This window comes from Bison bison, unplaced genomic scaffold, assembly GCF_000754665.1.
Source record: "Bison bison bison isolate TAMUID 2011002044 unplaced genomic scaffold, Bison_UMD1.0 scf7180017864108, whole genome shotgun sequence".
Taxonomy (NCBI): Eukaryota; Metazoa; Chordata; class Mammalia; order Artiodactyla; family Bovidae; genus Bison; species Bison bison.
Window position 1 is genome coordinate 2,633,802 of NW_011494680.1, and position 9,528 is coordinate 2,643,329.

Consider the following 9,528-nt stretch of genomic DNA (forward strand, 5'->3'; position numbering starts at 1 on the left):
TCAGTCGTGTCCGACTCTGTGCGACCCCAGAGACGGCAGCCCACCAGGCTCCCCCGTCCCTGAGATTCTCCAGGCAAGAACACTGGAGTGGGTTGCCATTTCCTTCTCCAATGCATGAAAGTGAAAAGTGAAAGTGAAGTCGTTCAGCCATGTCCGACTCTTCGCAACTCCATGGACTATAGCCTACCAAGCTCCTCCGTCCATGGGATTTTCCAGGCAAGAGTACTGGAGTGGGGTGCCATTGCCTTCTCTGAAAAGACTCTGGTCCACATTAAAAAAAATTTTTTTTTAATTGCATAGTAACACACACAAGTGCATGTGAAAATGGATGAAAACCAAAAAAGTCTGTTTAGTTCATAACCTTGTACCAATGTCAATTTCCTAGTTTTGAAAATACAATTATCACTAGGGAAAACTGGGTGAAGGGCACACGGGAACTCTCTGTTTTATTTTTACAACTTTTTGTAAGTCTTAGAGGCTTTTAAAAAATATATATATATATATTTTTTTTTTTAAATAGCTCTAGCCTAGTTCTCTCCCAAGTGACTCACATTTGAGTCCTAGGAAACCCTCTCTCATCCTTTGCTCCAACAAACCCTGGGAGAGCAAGACCAAAGACCACCTTCTTTCCTGCGGCCACAGGCCACCCAACTGGTTTTCCTTGTCTCCAATTATAAAAAAAAAAAAGTACTTCAAGTTCAATATGTGGACCTGAGGAAGCCCCCATCATATGCTTTCAGAAAAGGAGGCAGAACCGAGGCCTTTCCTCTGGGGATGGAGGGAGGAGTCCCAGATGCAATGCTCTCTCCACCTCCTCCCAGCCTCCTCCCGGCTCCACACACACACCTGTGTATTCAGTCTGGCTGCGGGGATCTAGGACTTGCATGACAGATTCATGAGAGTTCCCCTGCTGTAGTGGATGCTGTGGTCTCTGCCCACAGGACTGAGGCCCTCATTTTCACCCCGAATCTCTGTGAAAATTGATCTAAGCTAACTACCTCACCCAAGGTCATGGCCACTTCCCAGGGGTAAGCCGCATCCAATGACTGGTCCCTGGAGAGGCAAAAAGACCCAATCATCTCCACGCCCCAGTACAGAACAATTCTGCAAGACGATCTCAGCTTGAGCCAGTGGAGGGCCGGCTGAGGCCTTTGTAGTGACTGCATTGAAGTTCAACTATCCCTTCGGCCCAGTCCCACTTCCTCCATAGATGTTGATCTCCAGCACTCTCAATAAACCCCCTGTACAAAAATCTCCATCAGGGAACCTGCTCTGTGACACTTGACAAATTTCATATATGATTATCGGTCTCATATAATTGCAATCTGATATCTATTGAATCAGTACCTGAGTCAAAATTGAGAAAGGAAAAGTCCCACATGACACCATGTTACGCTTCTAACAGGAATAACTGAAGAGAAATTTATTAATGAATCACAGCAAATCAGCATCATGGAATAGCAAATAGTCAGGAAAAATCATGAACATTTTACACCAAAATATTTCAGAAAAATGACTACGGTCTAGGATTAAGAGAATACAAAATTGATTCTGGATCAAAAATAGAAAAAGAGGGACTTCCCTGGTGGTCCAGGGGCTAAGACTCCATGCACTCCCAATGCAGGGGGCCCAGGTTCAATCCCTGATCAGGGAACTAGACCCCACATGCTGCAGCTGCGAGTTCCCATGCTGCAACTAAAGACCCCACATACTGCAATGAAAACTGAAGATCCCACATGCTACATCTCAGACCTGGTGCAGCCAAAAAATAAACATACTTTATGGGGGAAAAAACAGAAAAGTTTTACAAAAGAAAAAGCTATAAAAGGCATCTTGGCAATATTTGGAAAAATATGGATATAGATTATGTTACATATAGATTACGTGGTTTCATCAATATTAATTTCTTGGACATCATAATAACAATATTGGGATTAGGTAGAAAACTGTCTTCATTCTTAGGAAATCCTGTTAAGAGAGAAAGAGAAACTCTTTCTTGCAAAGAACAAGAACTCACTCCCTGTAGCGATCTTATTCCCATTCCTGTGCTAAATGCTCCCCCTTGTGTACCAAAAGAGCAGACCGAATTCACCAGAATGCATTTTAAAACTCCCCAGCACAATAGGAAAGCAAAGCTCTGAGAATTGTAGAGAAGGCGGTCAAAGTATGGCACACTTTAATGCACTCTCTCCCAGCCCCCAGCCAACGGTGTGGTTCCCATTCCCCAGGTTGTGCCCCATAAGCTCAAAATCTGAGTTTCAGTTCTGATGGAGCGAGCATATGGTTGGCCAAGGGGTGGGGAGGAGGGTACCTATAGCCTTGCCTGTGAAGATCATGGGCTCCAGAGTCAAATAGCCCGGGGGCTAAATCCCACTAGGTCTTACTTAGCTGAGTGACCTCTTTGAGCATCAGCTTTGTCATCTGTGAGCCAGGGATGACAGTAGTACCTATCAAAGGGTAACTGGGAGAATGAACTGAGATAATGCAGCCCAAGACACAGCCTAGGGCTTGGCCCATGATTTAGCAAGTATTAGGAATTCCTTGGCAGACCAGTGGTTAGGACTCAGCACTTTCACTGCCAGGGACCAGAGTTCAAACCCTGCTTGAGGAGTTAAGATCCCATAAACCACGTGGGATGGCAAAAAAAAAAAAAAAAAAAAACAGATTTAAAGCTCAGTAAGTATTAATCATTATTATGATATAACCTCTTCTTGAAGAGGCTTCTAAGAGAGTTCCTGAGACATCCTACTGCCTTGGAGAACATCATTTGAAAAATACTGCCCTAAGTATCTGATTTGTAGAATTTATTCTTGGATAGAATCCATCCTATGTTTTTTCTACAAAGCTAACATTACTCATCTTATATTAAAAACAAAATATAGGGCCTCCCTGGAGGTAGTGGTAAAGAATCAGCCTGTCAGTGCAAGAGACATGGGTTTGATCCCTGATCCGGGAAGATCCCACATGGTGTGGAGCAACCACTGAGCCTGTGCTCTAGAACCAGGGAGCCACAACGACTGAGCTCACCTGCCACAGTTACTGAAGCCCGTGTGCCTGAGAGCCTGTGCTACACAACAAGATAAGCCACTACCAAGAGAAGCCCGCAACTAAAGAGTAGCCCCCTGATCGATGCAATTAGAGAAAAGCAACGGAGACCAAACACAGCCAAAAATTAAATAAATAAAGTGCTTTAACATAAACAAATAAGAAAAAACCAAAACTCTCCTTCAAAGATTCATGCACTGAAAAGGACTATTTCATTAGGAATGGCTTTCCTCATCAGTGATTTCCAAGGAAACGGATTTTTGAGTTCTCTACCAAGTGTTCTGCTCACCATTGTGCCTCCTCTGGATCTTCTGCCTGACAGCCTAACCGTGGTCTCCTTTAAGGCAGCGACTCTCGAGCCCCATGACATGATGCCTGCAGGCTCTCATTCATGCTCCTGTGTCGCATACCCAAGTGCCTATGCCGCTTCCGCCTTTTGCTCTGCCTCTTCCTTTCAACAAATCCTCACTGAGCATCTGTCTCTGAAAGACACAAGTCTTGATGGTCTTGGGTACTAAATTATCCAGACCATACTTCCTGCCTTTTATGAGTTTATACTGGTGTCTAATAGGCCAGACTCTAGTAGGAAAGCCAAACGTGTAAAAAGATCCGGGGAGACATTACAGTGAATACAAAGACTGGTTAGTATCAGAGAACATCAGGAGCCCACTGGATTTAGGAGAGCTGAATTAAAATCCTAGATTTCCTACAGACTGGATCTGTGAGCTTAAACAAGTGAAATAACCTCTCCGGGCTTCCCTGATGGTTCAGATGGTAAAGAATCTGCCTACAATGAGGGAGACCTGGGTTCGATCCCTGGGTTGGGAAGATCCTCTGGAGAAGGAAATGGCAACTCACTATACTATTTTTGCCAGAAAAATCCCATGGACAGAGGAGCCTGGAGGGCTACAGTCCATGGGGTCACAAAGAGTTGGACATGACTGAGCGACCTCGACATACCATCTTTCAACTGTCTTAGGTTGCTGCTGCTGCTGCTAAGTCTTAGGTTGGGTTCCCCCAAAGGAGGAACTGAGACTGGGGGCTGGGGTACAGGTGGTTTATCTGAGAGGTGATCCTAGCAAGCAGTGGCCTGGAGTGGAGAGGTGAGGTGGAAGAGGCAAAGGGGAAGGTCACTGTGAAGGCAATGAGCAGATAGTGGGGGCTTCACCCTGCTGGGTACCCTTGGGAGAAGGTGCAGCACCCCACTCGGAGCTGTGCCCTTTGAGGAGAAAGAAAGTAGAAGCCTTTATCCACCAGCTCCGGCATATCAGCAGACGCTGAAGGCTGCTCTGGGTGTGTTAACTCCTTCCTGTATCCAGCCTGCCTGAGCCAGGGTCAAGTGCACCAGGACCAAGGAAAGCCCTTCATGGATGCACCAGGGCTTCACTCAGGTGAGAAAGAGTAAGGGGCGATGGGCACCCGATGGGAGGGAGGGACTGACAGCAGCTGCTACAGCTTCTAGGAGAACTGTTTTGCAAATGAGAAACTCAGGGAGCCCTGAACAGAAGCATTAAATGCACTTGGATGTAAAAGCAGGATGAAGCACCTCCTCCACCGACCCCTGGATGACAGAGCATCTTAAGCATGTTCTTATCTCCTTGCTTCCTCTTCAGCTTTCAACTGGTATGAGCCCCACCAAGTCCTCAAGACAAAATCTTCCATATCCATCCTCCCTCCCATTTCCACGACGGCCTCCCTAGTCCTGACCCTCTTCTGTCTGCACGCAGAGGCCTCTTTCCTTTGGTCTCCCCTCTGCCAACCCCCACCTGCCAATCACAGTCCAAGGACACCCTACACAATGCTAGTTTCCCCACATCCCTCCCCTGTTGAAGAGCTTGCCCCCAGAGCCCCCCCCACCCTTTTTTTTATTATAAGATTAAGCCCTGATGGGATGTCCCTGGTGGTCCAGTGGCTAAGACTCTGTGCTCCCAATGCAGGCGGCCCAGGTTCGATCCCTGGTCAGGGAACCAGATCCCACATGCCTCAACTAAAGATCCTGCCTGCCACAACGAAAACGGAAGATCCCGCGTGCCACAACTAAGACCCGGTGCAGCCAAATAAATTTTTTAAAAGATGATTAAGCCCTAAATCTCATCTTGCTCTCAAGGCTCTCATATTGTAAAGACACACCGCATTCCGAATACAGGCCACCCCATTACTTCCCCGGGCTCTCACTTCTATACTCCACTCAGCATCTCAGTCCCAAGACCAGCAGGAGAAGCAATGCTCTAATTCCGCATTTGGATTTATTCCAATGCGACTGGATCTTCGTCTCAGGGGGTAGCAATCCTGGAGCCAGACCCAGGTTCAGATGACGTTCATGTGCGTGTTGACTGTGCTCCTTGGGGAACGTTGCCCATACCTGTTTCCTCATTTGAGCCATAGATAATAATAATCCCTACTTCATATGGTTGTTGTGAGGATGAATCAGTTCATATACAGGCAGTAGCTTTGACCTGCGCTCGTACAAACGGAGAGCCCAATAAATGTTGGCTATCATGACGAGTTCCCACAAGGGGTTATTTTAAGATTCTTAAAAGAAGTTCAAAAGTGATCTATCTACTAAGAAGGTTTTCACTCTGCATGAGCTCATGCTTTCTGAGCCTTTCTGCCCCCAGGCTGCAGCTCAAAGCCATATAAGGCACCAAAACACATTCCTCATGAGCGCAAGCAGCTCTTTAAAGGTCTCACCTTTACTCCCAGCAGCCAAATCAAAGGTTAGCACTGCTGAACAGAAAGCTAAGATCGGTATAATAGGAAAACAATTGGAGGCATGTTTCCTCATTACTCAGTCTCAGCATATGGACATTGCTGTCAAGTTCTCTAAGTGTGTGTCACACATTCTGGCTTCCCGTGCTGCTGGTCAACCCCACTTTCACTCCAGAGAACACCTGAGGATGCAATTGTTAAAAGCTCTGCTTTTGCTTATTTAAAAAAAAAAAGATCATGGGGGTAAATGTGTGAGTGAGGGAAGGTATGATTTATATATATTTTAATCTTATTTATTTTCAATATTTTGAATAAAATATTATTTGTTTTATTTATTAATGAGTAAAATTATTGATGGGGCTCACAACTTTTTTTGTTTTTGATAGGGGTACAGTTTGAAATGGAGCAGGACCACACGGTCCTTGCGCCCACCACCACATGTTCTCTGCATGCCTTTTGCCTGTGGAAAACTTAAGTCAAAGAATAAGTTTAATCAGAGAAATGTGGAAATATGGAAACAAAAGAAAACAGTCAAAGGAGACTAAATAATAGTAATGTTGTCATTAAGCACAATCAAGAATCTTTAGTTCTTTCTCAAGGGCTATAGAGAATATTCTGATCTATATCCTGTGAGCTGTACTATAGATACTAGAACACCAGGTAGAAAAGTTAACTACATGATGACCAGACTGTACCCAGAATATGAGCTGCCACAATGCATTTTAAAATGTTTCCTCATTTATCTGGCTGTGTTGGGTCTTAGTTGCGGCATGTGGAATTCTTTAGTTGCAAGGAAATGGGAACAAATGCACCCCGGAACTGAAGATTAACTGTACCTAAAACAAGCAAGATGATGCTGGTCAGACCAGTGATGACTAATTTGAAGATGACTGTTAGAGATGACTGTGCTGCTTGTGCATGTAAACTCCCCTACTCTGTCTATAAAAGCTCTCCCCCCCTGCTTGTTGTGGGGGTGTGCTGGGGGCTGGGGGGAAGTCGGCCTTTGGACAGATGTCTGCCACCCTTCCCTAGCTGCCAGCATCTGAAATAAAGTAAACTTGCCTTTCTACCAACCTGGCCTGTTTATTGGCTTTTGAGCGGCAAGCAGCTGCAGTGAGCAGCCACGGCGAGCAGCCAGACCCCCATGCATACTTTTCGGTAACAAGTCGATTGACAATGTTGTGTTAGTTTCAAGCGTACAGCAAAGGAGGCTCATGACTCTTAAAAACACAAAAGGATATATGATGGAGTTTCCCCTCTTCCTCTAATGCCAGCCACCCAGCTCTCCTCTCCAGAGCCCACTACTATCACCAGTTTCTTTGGGATATTGGATATTCTTTATATTCTGTACAAATACAAGCAAATATATACCTATTTTCTCTCTCTCTCTTTTTTTCTTTAACCAAGACACAAAGGCAGCAGATACATACATGTTCTAGGGCCCTTCCAAAGTAAAGATGGATTGACTTTTATCTATTTTTAAGTATTTATTTGGCTGTGCTGGATCTTCATTGCAGCATACAGAATTCTTTGGTTGCAACATGCAAACTCTTAGTTGCTGCATGTGGGAGATCCAGTTCCCTAGCCAGGGATCAAACTCAGTCCCCTGCACAGGGAGCACAGAGTCTTAGCAACTAGACCACCACAGAAGTCACCATTATCTTCTCTTTCAATACACAGTTTTTCCACTTGCTTTTTAAATTTAATCTTACTAAATATTTAATACATGTGAAAGAATATAAACTTAAGATAAAGAGTAAAAACATTACCAGTCAGCCTAAGAAACATAAGCTTCATATGTTTTCATAGCTTCCTGAAGTTTTCTTCCATGTTGTTGTTCAACTAGGTTGTGTCCAACTCTTTGTGACTCCAAGAACGGCAGCACGCCAGGCTTCCCTGTCCTTCACCATTTCCTGGAGTTTGCTCAGACGAAAGTCCATTGAGTCAGTGATGCCATCCAACCATTTCATCATCTGTGGCCCTCTTCTCCTGCCCTCAATCTTTCCCAGCATCAGGGTCCTTTCCAGTGAATCAGCTCTTCACATCACGTGACCAAAGTATTGGAGCTTCAGCTTCAGTCCTTCCAACGAATATTCAGGGACTGACTGGTTTGATCTCCTTAGTGTCCAAGGGACTCGCAAGAGTCTTCTCTAGCACCACAGTTGGAAAGCATCAGTTCTTCGGTGCTCAGCTTTCTTTACAGTCCAACTCTCACATCTGTACATGACTATTGGAAAAATCATAGCTTTGACTATATAGACTTTTGTCGGCAAAATGATGTCTGTACTTTTTAATATGCTGTCTAGGTTAGTCATAGCTTTTCTTCCAAGGAACAAGTATCTTTTAATTTCATGGCTACACTCACTATAGGCAGTGATTTGGGATTGCCTTCCACAGAGTTTGAAACAAATTGATTTTTTTTTATTTTTGAAAATTTCCAAGATGCCTAGAAGTTTAATAGCCGGCAACATCATTTAAGTTACAGAACTAAGAGGTTGGGAAAATGAAAGGATCATCACTTTAAAGTGACATTTTTAAAGGATGAGCTAAATATCATTTTTTGTTTCACCCTGAGGTAATCATGGAAAGCAACTCTTGGCTTTTCCTTCAATACTTGCTAAAGGGTCCAGGTACATACTTTATTCTGGCATAATTCCTGTAAGGGTTGATGTTTTTCAGAACTGACCAAAATAATTATTTCCTGTAATGAGATAATTATGTAATCAAGTTCAGCAACATTTCTTTGTAATTCTGTTTACTTAAAAATGACTAATGCTTTAGGTATTTAAGAAGTGCATCCTGTACTCCAAGCTTTGAAATAAAAGTCCTTGTGATATGTAAATTCTCCTGACATTTAATAGCATCAGGAATAAGCAGGTTGACTATTAACTGAATTGTTTATCTGGAAATATAACCACTGTCAGATTATAGGGAACTATGAAATGGAATGTCACAGTGTCTAGAACTTGGCATTGGAGATTCCTGTAAATAAGTACAGTGAGTTAAAGTGACTTACTCCAATATTATAAAGCAATTATCCTCCAATTAAAAATAAATTTAAGAAAAAATGAAGTGACTTACTTAAAGCCAACATTACATATATATATTTACTTATTGACTTATTTGGGCTTCCCTGGTGGCTCAGTGGTAAAGAATCTGCCTGCCAATGTAGAAAACACAGGATCCCTGGGGCAGGAAGATCCTCTGGGGAAGGAAATGGCAACCCACTCCAGTATTCTTGCGTGGAGAATTCCATGGACAGAGGGGCCTGGCGTGCTGCAGTCCATGGGGCTGCAGAGAGTCAGACATGACTGAGCAACTAAACAGCAAGAGCAGCATTTATTTATTTGGCTGCTTTGGGTTTAGTTGTAGTACACAGGATCTTCACTGCATCAAGCGGATCTTCCCTTGCAGTGCATGGGCTCTCTAGTTGTGGCTTGTGGGCTTAGCCGCCCCATGTAACATGGGCTCTTAGTTCCCCAACCAGGGATCAAACCCACATCCCTTGCATTGCAAAGTGGATTCTTAACCACTGGACCACCAGGGAAGTCCCAAAGCCAGCATTACTTCTGATCATGAATCCATCTACAGCAAAAGGAGTAAGTCAATGAGTCGGTGCCTTAGGATTCTCTGGTTTTACCATGCTCCTCATAACCCAGAAGTAGCTGATCTTCTGGAAGGTAGAATAAATGGCCTGTTGAAGGCAGGCACAGCACCAGCTGAGAGACACCACCTGGTGATGCTGACCTCCTGTCCTAAAGAATGCCGTAAGCT